The 18300-nt window shown below is 45.4% G+C and overlaps 1 long non-coding RNA gene across 1 annotated transcript; it reads right to left on the bottom strand.

Annotated features, from left to right (window-relative positions):
* Window positions 1-207: 207 nt before the first annotated feature.
* LOC137546851 (uncharacterized) lies at window positions 208-4023 on the bottom strand. Its single transcript, XR_011026387.1, has 2 exons — window positions 3813-4023; window positions 208-2197 (listed from the first exon to the last, which is right to left on the bottom strand). It is a non-coding gene; the product is annotated as an uncharacterized lncRNA (long non-coding RNA).
* Between the last annotated feature and the right edge of the window lie 14277 nt (window positions 4024-18300).

The following is an 18300-nucleotide window of genomic DNA, read 5'->3' as shown; positions in this document are numbered from 1 at the left end:
ACCTTTCACTACACCTGTGTGACTGACCACATGCTGTTTTATATACCAGTCTTTGCATACCTGTTCACTGCATCTGTGTGACAGCTGCACATTGTACTGTAATACCAGTCACTGCATACCTTTCACTGCACCTGTGTGACTGGTATTGGTAGCCTGTCGGTGGAATGGATGTGTCAGCAGGGGTAAAAAAAAGATGCAAAGCAAGCATTTAAAATTTTTCGCTTTTGTTGAGCCTTTATTAGAGATGTAGCTTATTCTACCACTCTGGTGTTCCACAGAGAGACATAGGGATGGCTCAAACCTCAGATTTTGGGTTCGCGAACCGCAAATGCGAACTTGCGCAAAAGTTCGCGAACTCAGCGAACCGCAATAGACTTCAATGGGCAAGCGAACTTGAAAAACTACAAACACTGTTTCTGGCCACAAAAGTGATGGAAAAGATGTTTCAAGGGGTCTAACACCTGGAGGGGGGCATGGCGGAGTGGGATACACGCCAAAAGTCCCAGGGAAAATTACGGATTTGATGCACAGTAGGGTTATAATCCCTAAAGGGCAGAAATCACATTGCATTCCTAAATTGGAGGCATAAAGTGCTTGAAAACATCTTGCGTGTGTATACATGGATCAGCAGGTAGTGTAAGTAGTATACTGCTTCACACTCACAGACCAAACTCACTGTGTAACGCACCGCAAACAGCTGTTGGTGTAGTGATGGCCGTGCTGGACTGGTGCACACCATTGGCGAGAGCGCAGGCGATGGCGGTTTTCAAGCCCATATGGTCTGGCTGAGCTAGCTCAATGACAGAACAACAGTGATTGTCCAGCTGATCGAATTTGGTCTGTCCACAATGAAGCAATGACCTTATTATCTTGGGTGTGCCCCCCAACACACTCATATAGGTCATTGCTTCACTGTAGATAGGCAAGCCCCTTCACAGCAGCAAGGTAACGATCACAAAGGGGAATTGACACAAGTACATGCCTTTTGTTTTGTTGTTGCAGCCGCAGTGCAGCCAGAAAAATTAGGCGCGCATGTACACACCAGAAAAATTATTATTGTTTTTGTTAGCGGCCGCTGCTAGCATTCAGGAATCCACCTGGAGTCCTGGACCCTGTTGGTGGTGTCGGAGAAGGCAGTCAAGCGGCCTGCAGGCAGAGATGCTGTGTGGGGACTGACATAGTCTTCGGGCAGGCAGTCACACGGCCTGTAGGCAGAGATGCTGTGGGTGGACCGACTCAGTCTTGGGGCAGGCAGCAGCGGACGGCAGGCAGGCAGAGATGCTGTGCGGGGACGGACTTAGTCTTCGGGCAGGCAGTAGCCCTCCGGGATCCATGCCTCATTCATTTTTATAAAGGTGACTTCTCTTATCATTGACAATGCCTCCAGCTGCGCTAAAGGTCCTTTCTGACAGGATGCTTGAGGCAGGGCAAGCCAGAAGTTGGATGGCAAATTGTGACAGCTCTGGCCAAAGGTCAAGCCTGTGCACCCAGTAGTCCAGGGGTTCATCGCTGTTCAGGGTGTCTGTATCCACACTTAAGGCCAGGTAGTCGGCTACCTGCTGGCCGAGGCGTTGGTGGAGGGTGGGTCTGGAAGGGCTACGGCTAGGCGTTGGACTAAAGAATGTCCGCATGCCAGACATCACCATAAGATCGCTAGAGCATCCTGTCCTTGCCTGTGTGGACATGGGAGGAGGAGGAGGAAGATTACTGGCAGTGGCACTTTTATTCCGTTGTGTTGTGACATCACCCTTAAATGCACTGTAAAGCATACATGCCAGCTTGTTGTGCAAGTGCTGCATCCTTTCTGCCTTCTGGTAATTTGGTAACATATCCGCACTTTGTGCTTATACCGAGGGTCTAGTAGCGTTGCCACCCAGTACAGGTCATTCCCCCTGAGTTTTTATATGGGGGTCCCTCAACAGACTGGACAGCTTGATAGACCCCATCTGCACAAAGTGGGGTGCCGACCTACTATCCATCTCCTCTTGCTCTTCCTCAGTTATAAACACACACACAATTGTCACAAAGTGGGGCTTTTTGTGAACAGTTTCTCTATTTATTCTTCATTCGCAAATATCTTCAAGGATTGCAGACATGACGTATGGATACAAATTCAAAATTTCATCTCACAAAAAGACTGCCTGACGTGTTTCACGGCCAATAGCCGCTTCCTCAGAGGCACACTGTATACAAATATCTGTTAAAAAAACACATAATATAGGCCATATATAAGTCAAGTACATACCATAGGAGATCAATGCGCACATCAGGAAATGGAGGCCAGAAGCCACATAAAAATGTATGTTTATCTTACCAACAATGCACCCGCAATCTGCAAAGTTACAATATATACAAAGAATAAGCCCAAATTAAAACACAAAAAAAAAAATACTGACAGAGTACCATCACCTCAGTACCGTATCAAACCGCAATCTAGGCGCCTACCAAAAGCGCTTGCAGTAAGAGCTGATAGAGTGTATACCCTCATAGTGTCATAAATTTCAATAGAAAAATGTGAAACCCACATGCAAAACCCAAGTTTCCACCAAGGAACGACATCATATGTATACATGCAAGCCAAAACCCATATACTGTACATACATGGGCAATCTGAATAGTTCAGTGCATAGATATCAGCAACGCCACATCAGGGTACATTAGGCCCATCAGATCAAAAGCATCATGTGTCCATACACTGTCAGATTAGCGGGAAAGGCCTGCATGCATAACAAATAAGATTCCAGAAGCATACAAAAGAAGGAAGACCTAGGTGCCCAAAGATAATATATCTCAATTATAAAAGCCATCCAATATGGTGCATACTGCCTGGATTAGCTCCTACGGCTTTCCGCCTTTAGGTAGACCACTCCCCATCCCCTACTTACTTACCTTCTTCTTCTACTTCTCACTCTCCTTGTCTTTTCCTACCTTTTCATACTCTTATACTTTATTCATACCACACCATATACTCTTTAACTAAATACTTAGCTGGCCCACTAGCTCTTCCTACAAACAGCCAAGCAATGCTAAAGCCCCCCCCCCCCCCCCCCCAGTACACCTCTCCCCCTGGTGAATACACTAAGGGCTTGATTCACAAAGCGGTGCTAACCTACTTAGCACGTCTAAAGTCTTTAGACGCGCTAACCAGGGTGCTAAGTAGGTTAGCACCGGATTTCTCAATCATATCGTGCGCTAACTTTGCGCGCGTAAAGTTTTACGCGCGCTAAGTCCCACAGGCTTTAATGGGCACTTTGCGTGGTGCGCCCTGCGCTCTGTGCAGTACGCGCGTAAAGTTTTACGCGCATAAAGTTTTGCGCGCGTAAAGTTTTATGCACGAAAAGCATGTTTAGACGTGCTAAGGGGGTTTTCACAGGCGTGCTAACAGTTAGCACCGCTTTGTGAATCAAGCCCCAAGTTGGCAATCCCTAATCACACTGGTGATTAGGCTATTTGAGCTCTCAAATTATTAATATCAGGAGGTCTAATTCCACCCGGCCTTTTTGGCTTATGAATGGGTGGCTCCTGATTCCTGACAAATGTCTGTTATATTTTTAAAGGTTTAATGTCATGCAACATCTGTCTTCACCGCATACAATGTTTTCGAGTTTCTTGGTTATACTGTTTTGAATTGCGACTATAAATTATAGTTTGTATTTTGAATATATGTTACCAGTTCCTTCTTATATGAATGCTAACTTAATTGTTTGTACACTATTCCTTACAAAAAGTTTTGTTATTGTATGTTCTGTCAATTTCAAAATCAATAAAAATGATTGAAACACAATTGTAAAAATAAAACGTGATACAAATACCTGTAATCTAAAGAGAAGCTGCGTTCACCAACGATTCCATGTCTAACATAGACTGCAAGAGATGCTGGGACAGTGTACCACGTGTGTCTAAAAACTCAGGCCAGCCAATCAAAGTGGCCCATAGCATAGAAGGGGTGGAAGATAGTATGTAAATAGCCGGAAACCGGCACACGAGAGTGGAGCGCACGCCCGGCCGCCATACACCACTGGAACACATACGCCGGGCAGTATGGGAAAGTGGGAGGTCCCTGACTGGATCAGGTGACCACAACACACACACACACACGAGTGGGTGACGCGCACGTCCGGCCGCTGTAAAACGCCAGAACACACATGCCAAATAATATGGGGAAGTGGGAGGTCCCTGCCTCACAGGGGGATCAGGTGATCACACCAACAGACAGGCTTATATCCGCAGGTGTACTATGCGAATCTCTATAGATGCAGCCCGCTCCAAAAGATACCCCTATGGTGTAAAACCCCCCCAAAAGGGAGGAATAGATGCGGAATAGAACGTGTAAAATACCTCACAATAAAGGGCTATAAATAATGAGCCCTAAACTGTATTATAAAATAAAAGTGAAAAAAGAGATTTTATTTATTCTTACTAATGAAGATGTGTGTGAACAGCAAGCCCTAAGAGTGACAGTCAAATGAATATAATGAAACAGTGGCACCATCTACTGGTTGCAAAGATGACTGCACACCCCCAATCACATAGCCACCATGTATACAGCCCATATAGATGTGCAAATATCCAGTGATAAATACATAAGGAAGAAAAGAAGAAAAGTAGTGTGGGGGAGTCAGATCACATGAAAAATATAGATGAAGGGGGGAAGAGGAAAAGGGAGAGAAAAGTTTTTTTGTATATATATATATATATATATATATATATATATATATATATATATATATATATATATATATATATATATATATATATATATATTTCTGGGCAAGAAAAGGGGCAATTATGTATACAAAAATATAATATGCTTACAATGGCCCATAATGTTGATTATATAAAAAAAATGGATGAAAAAAGGCCCTATATCCGAGATGTGCATATTCTGTACATAATCCATCTATAAGAACATTTTATAACTCACAAAGTCATGTAACCCTGGTTTTTTATCAGCTGTGAATTTCCAAATCCACTTTGCTTCTAATTGATACAGTTTTCTATCTATGTCTCCCCCTCTGATGTTAGAATGCACTCTATCCAGTACCGCAAACCTAATGCATTTGAAGTTACCTCCATGTACCTCTATAAGGTGTTTGGCTATAGCCGATTTTTCACCTTTTTTCCCTGTGTCATACAGGTGCTCATATATCCTCTCTCTGAATTCTCTTTTGGTCTTTCCTATATAAAATGCGTTGCATTTGCATATAGCGACATATACCACAGCTGTGGTCCCACAATTGGCATAATGTCACAGTTTGACTGTAGACTCTCTAGCTTTTAGTGCTATACTATGCCCCTTATGTATGTATTGACAAAACGGGCATCCCCCACATCCATATGTACCTCTAGTTTTGTATGGTTCTCCACGAGCTCCACCCTGATAATGACTATTCATAATTAGAGTTGGGCCGAACGGTTCGCCGGCGAACCTGGTTCGCGCGAACCTAGGTGGTTCGCGTGCGGGTACCGCACGCGAACTTTATTGCGGAAAAGTTCGCCCCATTGCGGTTCGCCCCATAATGCACTGAGGGTCAACTTTGACCCTCTACATCACAGTCAGCAGGCCCAGTGTAGCCAATTAGGCTACACTAGCCCCTGGAGCCCCACCCCCCCTTATATAGGCAGGCAGCGGCGGCCGTGGCCACTCGTGTGCCTGCATTAGTTAGAGTAGGGCGAGCTACTGCAGTCTCTCATAGGGAAAGATTAGTTAGCCTTAGCTTGTCCCTGGCTGCATACCTGTTCATTGATCCTGCCACTGCATACCTGTTCATTGATCCTGCCACTGCATACCTGTTCATTGATCCTGCCACTGCATACCTGTTCAGTGATCCTGCCACTGCATACCTGTTCATTGATCCTGCCACTGCATACCTGTTCATTGATCCTGCCACTGCATACCTGTTCAGTGATCCTGCCACTGCATACCTGTTCATTGATCCTGCCACTGCATACCTGTTCATTGATCCTGCCACTGCATACCTGTTCATTGATCCTGCCACTGCATACCTGTTCATTGATCCTGCCACTGCATACCTGTTCATTGATCCTGCCACTGCATACCTGTTCATTGATCCTGCCACTGCATACCTGTTCATTGATCCTGCCACTGCATACCTGTTCATTGATCCTGCCACTGCATACCTGTTCATTGATCCTGCCACTGCATACCTGTTCATTGATCCTGCCACTGCATACCTGTTCAGTGATCCTGCCACTGCATACCTGTTCATTGATCCTGCCACTGCATACCTGTTCTGTGAACCCACCACTGCATACCTGTTCTGTTCAGTGGACCCGCCACTGTATACCTGTTTAGTGAACCCGCCACTGCATACCTGTTCTGTTCAGTGGACCCGCCACTGTATACCTGTTCAGTGGACCCGCCACTGCATACCTGTTCTGTTCAGTGAACCCGCCACTGCATACCTGTTCTGTTCAGTGGAGTTTGGTGTGTCAGTGTGAAGCAGTACCTTAATTACACTCCCTGATTGATGTATACACATGCAAGATGTTTTAAAGCACTTTAGGCCTGTCATTTAGCATTCAATGTGATTTCTGCCCTTAAAACGCTGCTTTGCGTCAAATCCAGATTTTTCCCGGTGACTTTTGGCGTGTATCCCACTCCGCCATGCCCCCCTCCAGGTGTTAGACCCCTTGAAACATCTTTTCCATCACTTTTGTGGCCAGCATAATTTTTTTTTTTTTTCAAAGTTCGCATCCCCATTGAAGTCTATTGCGGTTCGCGAACTTTAACGCGAACCGAACCTTCCGCGAAAGTTCGCGAACCCGGTTCGCGAACCTAAAATCGGAGGTTCGGCCCAACTCTATTCATAATCTGCACTCCTATAGTTCTAGATCTTCTAAAAACTACACGGGGTATTTGGGTACTACTCTTCCTAACGTTTTATCCAGTTTCAAAATTGGCCAGAACTTATTTAGAGCTTGTTTGATTATCATGTGTTCCCCACAGAATGTGGTATTCATGGATAATGAATAATCCTCTGCATTCTGTTTCATTGGCTTTTTCTTTTTCTCATATAACAGCTTCCTTCTGTCTAAGGCCACTGCTCTAGGCTCGTTTTAGGCTTTTGCTAGAATATCCCCTCTTCAGGGCCCATATGCAATTGACTTTTTCACCTGTGTTTTCTCCAAGGAGATAATTTTTCATCTTCGATTTAAAATAACTTTCCAGCACTTTTCAACTAAAAAAGTACAAAAAAGTAGGTGAAAAAGTACTATCAACATTATTTTGAGTATTTTCTTGCTTTCTGGGGGCTTAAAAGGCATTTTATTGACAAGTTTAAAAATATCACCTAGGAGAAAACTCAGGTGAAAAAGTGAATTGCATATGGCCCCAGGAGTCTAATTTGTAATTGCTTGGCTTCTAACTGAAAGTTGTTAAAATCCGTGCAGTTTCTTCTGAGCCTCACATATTGAGAGTATGGGATACTCTTCATAGTACTTACGGGGTGGGCGCTGTCTGCTCTTAAGATGAAAATAAGTGGCTGTAGGTTTGCGGTATAACGTGGTAGCCAAACTTCCATCATCCTGCTTCATGATTTTTAGTTCGAGAAATTCCAACTCTATCTGATTAAAGGTATAGGTGAATTTTAAATTTCACTCATTAATATTCAACCAATTAACAAAATTATGCAGCTAGTCCTCGGTGCCCTCCCAGCTAAAAAAAAACACATCATCAATAAATCCATGCCATGTGGTAATCAGATACATGAAGTCATAACCATCCTCTGCAAAGATTTCATCCTCCCATCCCCCCAGGTAGAGGTTAGCATACGACGGGGCACAAGTTGTTCCCATCGCCGCTCCCTGCACCTGGATATAATAGGTCCCTCCAAAAACGAACACATTGTGAGGAAGCAAAAAAATACAGCAGATCAATGACAAATGAATTCAGTTCTTTATGTTCAATACCAGAGCAGGGACAAGGTCCTCCAGCACCCAAGGCTGAGACACCAAAGTGCGCCCTCCACCCCTCCCACACCAGCCGTCACACACTGATTGCTATTAGACTAAGAGGGCCACAGGGCCCACAACCTCCCTAACACCTTAATATCTAGTTATCTGGCTTGCAGTCACTGCTATGTATCCCCTTTTCTTATTTCTCTTTGCTTCATACACAATTAGGAATGACAGCTGAATGAATTGTGCGCCCTCTCCTACACTGCGCCCTGAGGCTGGAGCCTCTCCAGCCTATGCCTCGGCCCGGCCCTGTTCAATACCCATCTTGTTCAAAAACCTTTGTATCACCATCACCCCCCGGCCATGAGGTATGCTACTATATAGTCCCTCTACATCTAAAGATACCAACAAACTTTGTCTAGACACATGTATATCATCCAGAATAGTCCATAAATGAGAGCTATCCTTTACAGATGAAGGTAAGCTAGCTACATGGGGTATAAGATGGATGTCAATATATTTGCTGACATTCTCTGTAAGGGAACCATAGCCCGCTACTATTGGGCGCCCAGGTGGATCTAAGATGGATTTATGTACCTTCGGTGTACAATAAAATGTGGGAGTGCATGGGAATTCAATGGTTAGGAACTTCCAAATCTTATCATTAATAAGGCCATCATCTTTGGCCTTAAAAAGAATGTCATCGAGTTCTCTTTTGTATCGCATAATCACATCTCCATTGATCTTACGATAGTTATCTCAGCTACGTAATAATTTCATACACATTTTCTCATAATCCTCATACATTATAACAAGGTTCCCACCTTTATCAGATGGTTTTATTGTAAGATGTTTCATCTCTTTAATCTCATCTGGTGCTCTCTTCTCAAGGGGGTCTAGATTGGGCTCTACAATAAGTCTTTTGAAATGTTTGATTATATACTCCATCACAGTATTGATGAATATATTAATACTATTTAATTTCTATTTTATATTAACACTCTGACAATTCTGTATATTGGGGAAATATTTAGATCTTATTTTCAATCTGGAGTAGTCAATGTTTACCAAATTAGTATCAGATGAACTTTCGGCTAGGAGCTCTTCAAGGTCTATACAGGCCTGGATGTCAATATCATCCCAGCCTACAGGATATTGGCCTCAATTCACTAAGATCATGCTGGAGATAATAAGGCAAGAGAAAACTTACCTCCACACAGTAAGAGAGTTATCTTATCTCTTCATTCCTTAAGTTACCTCCTCTGTAGTTAATTTACCTCCGCTGTAGTTAATTTACCTCCTCTGTAGTTATTTTCACACGCAGTTAATAAAACAACCTGTCTTTAAATCTGGAGTTATTTTAAGGATTGAAGAGTTAACTTAAAGACAGAAGAGTTAACTTTAGGTTTGCCTGAGGTAAAATTTGTCCTGGATACGACATGCCTCATCACCATGGTGATCACTCTAGAAACGTTATTAAAGACAGGAGATAAGGTTAGTGAATTGAGGCCATTGGCCTCAATTCACTAAGATCATGCTGGAGATAATAAGGCAAGAGAAAACTTACCTCCACACAGTGACAGAGTTATCTTATCTCTTCATTCTTTAAGTTACCTCCTCTGTAGTTAAGTTACCTCCTCTGCATTTATTTTCACACACAGTTAATTAACAGCCTGTCTTTAACTTTAGAACTCTGGAGTTATTTTAAGGATCGAAGAGTTAACTTAAAGACAGAAGAGTTAACTTTAGGTTTGCGTGAGGTAAAATGTTTCCTAAATACTACATGCCTCATCACCATGGTGATAACTATAGAAACGTTATTAAAGACAGGAGAGAAGCTTAGTGAATTTAGGCCATTGTGTGTTATCATCTCTCCTCAAGGTAGCTCTGAGGTATTAATTGGACAGAAGTTTAAACTTTTTTTAAACACATTCATTTGTGATATAGATAATTCTTGATTGGTCAGGTTAACAATTTGCATTTCATCATCTTTGCCATCATTAGTATCACATTCTGGAGGTACAGTATCAATAGATTTGTTATCTTGTATAGCTATATAAGTTTGGGGTAAAAATGTTCCATCACCACCTTTTTGATAGGTTGTGTACCCCCTGTTGCATTCTCCTGTCCCAAAAAAGTGTTGTCAGTTACATTATTACTATGATCTCTATCTATGTTGTCCATACCCTTTCTGTTGACAGGTTGGGGTTTTGAATATCTATATTCGGGTCTGGTGGATCTATGACTAGATGCACTAGACCAGCTGCTGGTCATGGACACATTGGGATGGTCTGTTGCACAAAGAGATGACTTGAACCTCCGATTTTAGGTTCGCGAACCTCAAACGCGAACTTCCGCAAAAGTTCGGGTTCGCACAAACTTTGCGAACCGCAATAGACTTCAATGGGCAGGCGACCTTCCAAAACTACAAACACTGTTTCTGGCCACAACAGTGATGGAAAAGATGTTTCAAGGGGTCTATCACCTGGAGGGAGTCAGTGACTACAAGAGGAACATTTTCTTTTTTTCAAAAAGACCTTATACTTTTTGAGAAAATCAATTTTAAAGATCTCGTACTGAGTTTGGGAAATGTTTCCACCGCCGCCGACTTTAACGGTTAATAGCAAAGCCCCCCTTAAATGCCAGAAACATCAAATTTGCCTGGGAACATTAAGAAGAACAGTAGAAACAAAAGGAATTTTTTAAAAAAAAAAGACCTTATACTTTTTGAGAAAATCGATTTCAAAAGTTCAAAGGAAAAAACGTTTTACATTTAAATGCCGGTAAATGACAGATCGTGGGAAACAATTCCCTGCGACTTCAGCAGTTAATAGCAAAGGCCCCTTACATCCTAGCAACACCAAATGTGCAGGATATGTTAAAAAGATAGTGGGAAACGATATTTAAAAAAAAATATTTTTTTTTTAATTAAATTTTTTTGTTATGTGCTGAGTGTGGGAAATTTCCCCCCAAAAATGACGTGGGGTCCATTCTGCCGAGCTCTCTGTAACCCCTTGTCCCCTATGCAGGCTGGGATAGCCAGAATGCGGAGCCCCGTCCGCGTGGGGCTTCGCACCCTGAGCTATACCAGCCCGAATGGTCCATGGTATGGGGGGCTCCGGGGAGAGGGGAGAGGGGCGGCCAAGCCTTCCCCTCTCCCCCTGAGCCCTTGTCCAATCCATGGACAAGGGGCTCTTCCCCACTTCCGGTGACCCAGGAGGAGGTGAGGGCGACGACTCCCTGGGGGGGGGGTTCATGGTGGCATCTGGGAGTCCCATTTAAGAAGAGGATCCTAGATGCCCACCGCCCTCCCAGGAGAAATGAGTATCGCGGTACAAAGTACCCCTTACCCATTTCCACAAAGGGGTAAAATGAAATAAAAACCCAACCACTAAAAAAGTCCTTTAATGTCCTTAATTAACCAGAAATACTTACCTGTACCTTTAAAAAAAAGTTCCCATGCCAATATCCTCGGAAATGTCCCACGCCAATATCCTCCATCTTGCGATCTTCAATTAAGTTGATTGAAGATCTCCCACGAGCTATACTAATTATAGCTTAGAACGTGTCCTGCAGACACATAGCGCCGGCTCCCGCTATCCTCCCCGCCTCCTCACCTGTCACCCTCACCTAGGCTGGCACTGGGTGCCAGCCTAGGTGAGAGTGACACAGGTGAAGGCAGGTGGGGAGAGACAGCGGGAGCAGGCAGCTATGCGTCCGCACAGGACGCATTCTAAGCTATACTAACTGGTTCATGAATGATCCGGTTCTTTTTACTGACTTGAATCGAATGAATCAGCTCTGAACTGATTCATTCGATTGAATTCATTAATAAGAACCGGATCATTCATGAACCAGTTAGTATAGGTTAGAATGCGTCCTGTGCGGACGCATAACTGCCGACTCCCGCTGTCTCCCCCCACCTGCCTTCACCTGTCACCCTCACCTAGGCTGGCACCAGGTGCACCGATGGGTGCTCCAAGTGCCAGCCTAGGAGGCGGGGAGGACAGCGGGAGCCGGCAGCTATGCGTCCTATGCGGACGTATTCTCTGCTATGTGGGGGGTGGCGGAGATCTTCAATCAACTTAATTGAAGATCGCAAGATCCGCACGCACGGAAGCGTGACATATCTTCCTCCTCCTGCTCTGATTCTGGCACCCCACTTAACACTCCGGCGGCAGCCATCACCAAAGTGCCATCATCCCAGGGCTCAGCGGTGTGGACATTTTTTTGTGCGTCTGCCTCAAATGAGAGCAATGCTATCTGTACTCTCTGCCACCGAAAAATTGAGCCTTGGAAAGACCAAGACCCACTTAGGGGACAACTACCTTATGAAGGCACATATTTATAAAGCACAAACTGCAATGGGATGACCACCTGAGGAAAAGCAGCACACAAAAGCAAAGCCACACACCACAGTGTAAGATACCAGGCCACAATTATTTCTCAAAAAAGGCGATACCCAAACTGTACCGTGATGTTGAAAGGCAAGTGGTGTCATCTCTGGCACACAGTGTTGGATCAAGGGTCCATCTGACCACATATGTCTGGTCTGCAAAGCACAGTCAGGCATGCCCGAAGACAGTCCCCACCAGGGCCGGATTTGTACATATTACTGCCCAAGGCCCATTGTTACCAGCCTCTGACCAATAGCAGCTCAACACACACACACCAACTTACACACACTTTTTCTCCAAACGTACAGTCTTAGGGCCCTGACACACCAAAAAAGGTTTTGCAGGGTTATTTTTCCTTCAAAAACACTTCTATTGACTTACAATAAAATGCAGCAAAATAGCCCCGATTGCGATTTTTCAAAAAATCCTGGTCGCCACAATTTAACTACGATTTTACCATTTTCAATGCAGAGTTAATGAAAGCATTTTTGAAAAACAACCTGCAAAATGCTTTTTAGTGTGTCAGAGCCCTTCAAGGGTGTAACGAATGTGGAATTATCTCCGAGGTCAGCGCACAACATGTGCGCTGACACTGCAGAAACCCTCCACAAGAGCTTGGAAAAGGGAACCCAACTTTGGTGCAAATGCACCTGTAGAGAGGAAATCCAACCGGCAGATGGAGCTGTGGAGTGCAGAGGAATAAACCCTCTGCACTGCCACAGATGGCAGATAGAAATTGTACAAAGTGAAGCAATACAGGGCAAGATAGCCTCTCTCTCTCTCTCTCTCTCTCTCTCTCTCTCTAGAGAGAGAGAGAGAGAGAGAGAGAGAGAGAGAGAGAGAGAGAGTGAGCACAGAGACAGAATGTATGTATGTCCACCAATCTAGTCGCCAACCGGCGATGGAGGACACACAACAGCGAAGACCAAGTGAGAAAGCAATAGCAAGAATGGCGATTGCTAATAGAGACACAAGACTGAGTAAAGACAGATCATAGGAAGACTAAAGATAGAACCAATTAACAAACTGTAATCCAACATGAAAGAACAGACAGGACTAGCTACACGTGGTCACCACATGTTAAGCGCAATAGCAACAAAGCGCGTGCAAGGCACGGTCACCACATGTTAAGTGCAACAGCGACAAAGCATACCAACCCTGACGAACAAATGAAACACGAAAAAAGAAAACAAACAAAGAACGCGAACGCTTGCTAATTGGTTGCCTCACCCAGACAACAGCAAGCGTTCGTTCCAGACAAGACAGACAGAAGGAGTAACCAGTAGCAACCGCAGCTAAGGTTAAACTCCAAGGTTCAGACAAGAGAGATCCACCGCCTCTAACGCTAGGGCGAATGCGATCTAGGAACAGGACAGAACGATTTACTGTCAGCCACCGCTGGCGACAATACCATCGCACGGATGAGACAAGACAGACAGAAGGAGCAACCAGTAGCAACCGCTGCTCTGGCTATGCTCCAAGACAGAGTACCGAGAGATCCACCACCTCTACCGCTAGGGCGAATGCGATCCCAACAGACAGACAGATGGAGCAACCAGTAGCAACCGCTGCTCTCGCTTACACTCCAAGACAGAATACAGAAAGATCCACCGCCTCTACCGCTAGGGCGAATGCGATCCAAACAGACAGAGCGATTCACTGTCAGCCGCCGTTGGAGAAAGTGCAATCGCAACAGATAAGACAGAACTAGGCAATACAGATAATAAACAACCTGCCTGCACTAGAAGGAATGCTAGTTCACTCCCAAGGATAACTACTCTAAGACAATATTTAGCAAACAATTAGCAGAGGGGCTGTAACTCAAGGTAAGTCCAGCAGAACCAAACCTTTATGACAAGCAAGGAATTCTGGGAGGAAATGGCATTTATACTGCAAGCCTTCAAGGGAGGCAGAGCTATCAATAGCCAGATAAGTGAATGCAAATCCCTCACCAGAACAGCAAGTCTGAAACTTTCAGAGTGAAGACAGGTCTCCTTTCCAGGGACCTGCAACATACAGACCTGAAAAATGGTCAAAAAGCTGCCTGCCTGTGCAGACAGCAGAGCAGATCATTACAAAGGGAACCTGAAGCAAAAATACAAATTAGCTTACTTACCTTAGTAGATCCTCCTGGTGCCCACTGTTTCAGTTTTGGGACCCTCTGAGCATGTTCAGACCTCACAACTGCTGCTCGGGACCCTCTTCTTCTTTGAGGCTGCCCTTCCATCTGTGTTCAAACGCATCACAATTGTACTGGGCATGCGCAAGTATGGTCCGCACATTTCCAGTAGCACAAAACCAATTATGTATGGCTGTAATGATCCGCTCAGCTGTCTGCACAGACAGACAGCTGTTTGACCATTCCTTAAGTCTGAGGGCTGCAGGTCTCTGGAAAAGAGACCTGTCTTTGCTTTGCAAGTTTCAGACCTGCTCTGCTGCTGAGGAATGTGCATACATTCGTTATGCAAATTGCCTACTTATGCAACACGTTACAGATAAAACACAAAAGTACAGTTCCACCCCTAATACACATCCAATTTCCAACAACGACACATTGGGGCTTTAAGTGAACAAGTATTCGTCTTTTATTTCTTCATATCAAAAAGGTCTTCATAGCAACGGACACACAAGTAGACATCATTTCCAGAAATTTCAATAACAACCAAAACCGATTGCCTGACACGTGTTTCACGATCAGAGATCGCTTCCTCAGAGGCATTCAGTATACATGTATATCATACGTGGATCCAAAAGAAGATCACAGACCACAATCTGTAAAGATATGAAGACCAACACCAAACGGACCAGCGTCCAGAGAGAACCACCGTCCGTGGTGATACGGAAGTGTCACCACGGACGGTGGTTCTCTCTGGACGCTGGTCCATTTGGTGTTGGTCTTCATATCTTTACAGATTGTGGTCTGTGATCTTCTTTTGGATCCACGTATGATATACATGTATACTGAATGCCTCTGAGGAAGCGATCTCTGATCGTGAAACACGTGTCAGGCAATCGGTTTTGGTTGTTATTGAAATTTCTGGAAATGATGTCTACTTGTGTGTCCGTTGCTATGAAGACCTTTTTGATATGAAGAAATAAAAGACGAATACTTGTTCACTTAAAGCCCCAATTTGTCGTTGTTGGAAATCAAATTGCCTACTTGCCTCCTTTGAAGGCTGGCAGTATAAATACCATGCTCTCCCAGAATCCTTGGCTGGTCATCTTCATGGTTTGTTACTGATCAACACTCCTAGGGCCTGATTCACAAAGCGGTGCAAACTTTTTCGCGGACTTTTGCGTGCGCGATCGCGGACTTTTGCGCGCGCAAAAGTCCGCGAAAAAGTTTGCACCGCTTTGTGAATCAGGCCCCTAGAGTGTCAGCCTTGCCTGTTTGTCAAAGATTATCTTAGAGTATTCTTGGGACTGTACTAGGCATTCCCTCTAGTGCAGTCAGATTGTATTATCTGTTTTGCCTGTACAGTCTTTGTGTCTCGATTGCCTTGTCGCCAACGGTGGTCGACAGGGAATCGTTCTGTCAGTCTGGGGTTGCTAACCAGAGCAGCGGTTGCTACTGGTAGCCCCTTCTGTTCATCTGTCTGGATTGCATTAGCCCTAATGGTAGTGGCAGTGCTTCCTTCTGTGCCTCGATTGCCTTGTCACCAGCGGCGGTCGACAGGGAATCGTTCTGTCTGTCTGGGAGTGTAGGCCAGAGCTGCGGTTGCTGCTGGCTGCTCCATCTGTCTGGATCGCACTTGCCCTAGTGGTAGTGGCAGTGCCTCCTTCTGTATCTCTGCCTTAGGGGTGCTGGCCAGAGCAGCGGTTGCTACTGGCAGCCCCACCTGTCTGTCTGTCTGTCTTGTCTGATACGAACGCTTGCTGTAGGCTTGGTGAGGTAACCGTTTAGCAAGCGTTCGCGTTCTCTATTTCGTGTTTGTGTGTCATTGGTTAGTTAGGGTAGCACACTTATCACTGGGCGCTTAATGTGCGGTGATCGTGCCGAAACGCGTTCGCTGTTGCGAATGAGTGCGGTGTTCGCGTTTAGCTAGCGTTTGTTATTTTCCTTATCTTCTCATTGTGGTTTGCTGTGCTTTTGCTACTCTCATGCTCTGTCCTTCTCAGTCTGGTGTCTGTTGGCAATCGCCTCTCTCCTGCGATTGCATTCCTGCTTTTGTTTCTGCAGATGTGTGTTCACCGTCGCTGGGTGGCGGCTAGATTGGGGAACACACATTTAGTCTGTCTCTGTGCGCTCTCTCTTAGAGGGCTATCGTGCCCTACTTTGCCTTATCTGTAAAATTCCCATCTGGCATCTGTGGCCGTGCAGAGGCTGTGCTCGTCTGCACTTCACAGCCCCACCTGCTGGTGGGAATTGCCCTCTACTGGTGCATTGCACCTAACCTGGGTTCTCCAAATTACACGTTTGTGGAGGATTTCCGCCGCGTCAGCGCATGTCTGGTGCGCTGACCACGGAAACGATTTCGCAAACGTTACAATGGCTTTTTCCTTTGTGCACGAGCAGCTTCGTGTTACTGGACTGAGCAAGTGTGGGCCATACTTGCACATGCGCAGTACGGCTGTGCATGTACACAGATGAGAGCACAGCCACAAGTGGGTCCCAGGCAGCAGTATGGGTACTGAGAAGACCACCTTCTCCCGTATAGGTAGGCCCCCTCTTTTAGCAGTATAAGTAGCCAGAAGACCCTCTGTAGGGGGACAGAAGCACCAGAATGGGAAGCCACAGTATGGGTTAAATGGCCAGGATGGAAAGGGGTGCATACTAGAGAAGAGCACATGGACGGGACAGTTTTGTTTTTTAAGATTAAAGGGAAGATCCGCGCTGCCCAAAAAAAACAAACTGCACTTACCTGGGGCTTCTTCCAGCTCCTGGCAGTCGATCGGTGCCCTCGCCGCAGCTCCTCTCACTCCGGGCGTCCAGCGGTGAAGAAGCCGACCTCGCCAGGTTGGCTTCCTGTGCGCTCCACGGCGCGGGTCACGTGATGTCATCGGGTCTCTACTGCGCACAGGAAGCCGACCCGGAAGCCGACCTGGCGAGGTCGGCTTCTTTACCGCTGGACACCGGGAGTGAGAGGAGCTGCGGCGAGGGGACTGATCGACTGCCAGGAGCTGGAAGAAGGCCCAGGTAGGTGCAGTTTTTTTTTTTTTAGGCAGCGCAGATCTTCCCTTTAAGGCCCGGTTCACATTGGCGTTTTTTTGCGGATCAGAACCGGAATGTATACTGTAGAAACGGAACGAATGTGAATGAATCCAATGTTAATCTATGGATCCATTCACTTGCATCAGTAAAAATTGCTGCAGGCCCTAATTTTCCGGACCGTTCTGCCCAGGGGAACAGATCCGGACCAAAAATGCTGCAGCATTGGGGCAATGTAAAACTGAACGTTTCTTCACACTAGTGAAGAAACGGACCGTTCCATGGGGGATGGGGCCTTGTGGCGACGCAAATCTGAGCAACGGGAGGGTGAAGCAGCCGGGCGGGTGAGCGAGGTTCTATGCATACCTAATCTTCTGTAGCAGCCGGCGGTAGAGGCTTCCGACTAGTCACATGACGCGCTGTGTAGTCACAGCGGAAGAAGAAGAAGCCTCTACTGCCGGCTGCTACAGAAGAATAGGTATGTATTTGCCGGCGAAATTGAGTGAAAATGGATTCGATCAATCATTGATCAGATCCGTTTTCACTTTCCATTTTCAATGTGAACAGGCCGTGGACATAGCCATCCGGATCCAGTGAAGCGGAGACTGGATCCGCTCACCGGATCCTTTTTGGCTGAAACACTGTGAACCAAGCCTAAGTAAAACCACAAGGCAATTCCAGAAAATGTAAAGTAAACAAAACAAGATTTACAGATACCTGAGGCTCCTTCCAGACCCCCCCCCCCCTTTCCCCCTATAGTGTTTCTTGCCCCTCAGTTCCTTTAGACTCATGTCCATCTGCTATTGCCCCACTTAAAAAGCTGCGATTGGCTAC

The sequence above is a fragment of the Hyperolius riggenbachi genome, chromosome 2 (genome assembly GCF_040937935.1).
Source record: "Hyperolius riggenbachi isolate aHypRig1 chromosome 2, aHypRig1.pri, whole genome shotgun sequence".
Lineage (NCBI taxonomy): Eukaryota > Metazoa > Chordata > Amphibia > Anura > Hyperoliidae > Hyperolius > Hyperolius riggenbachi.
Note: the sequence above shows the minus strand (reverse complement) of the source record. Positions and strands in the feature narration are given on the sequence as shown.